The 1,442-nt window shown below is 31.9% G+C and overlaps 1 non-coding gene across 1 annotated transcript; it reads right to left on the minus strand.

Moving 5' to 3' along the window:
• Window positions 1-1,063: 1,063 nt before the first annotated feature.
• Window positions 1,064-1,167, minus strand: LOC132365598 (U6 spliceosomal RNA). Its single transcript, XR_009503130.1, has one exon. It is a non-coding gene; the product is annotated as a U6 spliceosomal RNA (small nuclear RNA).
• Between the last annotated feature and the right edge of the window lie 275 nt (window positions 1,168-1,442).

A 1,442-nucleotide genomic window follows, 5' to 3' on the forward strand; every position in this document is an offset into this window, starting at 1 on the left:
GAGGCATGGATTTAGGCAAAGCAGATCTTTTGAGTTGAAGACAGTTCCTGGAGAGGGATTGAGTTGAGAGCCATCAGCAATCAAACTCCTACAGCCAGAGTAATTGAGCTCTCAGTTCTCATCCAGCCATCTACTAAAACTCACATATTAATAGAGAAAAGACTACATACCTACATCTGTAAATTTGTGGAAGCACTGAGATGCTCTTCTCAATTCTGCCCTCAGCATCTGTTCTGGGAGATTTATTGGATTTTGAATTTTTTAGACAAAAGATAGTTTTCAGGACATTTGGAATTATTGTTTCCTTTCCTCTAACACTTTACTGATACCTGGAAATGAATCAAAGGTTTCTGGAGTTTCTGAAATTTAAGAGAAAAAGACTAGAACAATCGTCAATAGAGGTAAGATCTGTCATCAAAGAAAATAACAATCTTCTCATTCTAGATTTGTCTCAGAAGTGTGCATGAATGACAGAGAATTGGTCATTCACAAAATATTAAATCAGATTTTTCCAATTGACAAAAATATTTATATAAATTTTTTTCTTTACTGCAGTGAAAGTGGTGTCACATAAAGAGGAAAATGAAAATTAGAAATATGTTTTTTAAAAAATAAAAATTACTAATTACAACTTATATTTTTTTATCAACACAGATTCACAGTAGCATACACAATATCTCATACAGGATGAACATTAATTTTGTCTTTTTTGTTTGTAGTGTCTGATTTTTAGAATGAGTAATCCATGAGATTTTAGAAAGAGTAAATGTTCTAAACAATAAACCCTACCTTAAAAAACTTATTTTTTAAAATTTCACATAGCTTTATTGACATACCTTTGACATATAAAAATTGTATATAATTAAGGTACAAAATAATTTTTTGATATATATATACATTGTAAAAAAAAGCATTACAATCAGGCTAATTAACCTATACATCACTTCTATATAGTTACCATTCTGTGTGTGTGTGTGTGTGTGTGTGTGTGGTAAGAAGATTAATTGAAGCTCTATCCTCTGCAAACTTCACATATACAATACAGTATTGTTAACTCTCATCACAAAATATAGAATTCTTTATGAATCTGCATGTTAACATTGAGCAGGGGTCATGTTAAACTCTGTATTGATCCAATTTTAGTATATGTGCTACCAAAGTGAGGACAAAAAGATCTTATTTTTAAAAGTCACTCAATATCAAAAAAAGCAAACAACCCAATCCAAAAATGGGCAGAAGACCTAAATAGACATTTCTCCAAAGAAGAGATACAGATTGCCAACAAACACATGAAAGGATGCTCAACATCACTAATCATTAGAGAAATGTAAATCAAAACCACAATGAGATATCGCCTCACATTGGTCAGAATGGCCATTATCAAAAGATCTAGAAACAATAAATGCTGGAGAGGGTGTGGAGAAAAGGGAACCCTCTTGCCC

Source organism: Balaenoptera ricei, chromosome 4 (assembly GCF_028023285.1).
Source record: "Balaenoptera ricei isolate mBalRic1 chromosome 4, mBalRic1.hap2, whole genome shotgun sequence".
Taxonomy (NCBI): domain Eukaryota; kingdom Metazoa; phylum Chordata; class Mammalia; order Artiodactyla; family Balaenopteridae; genus Balaenoptera; species Balaenoptera ricei.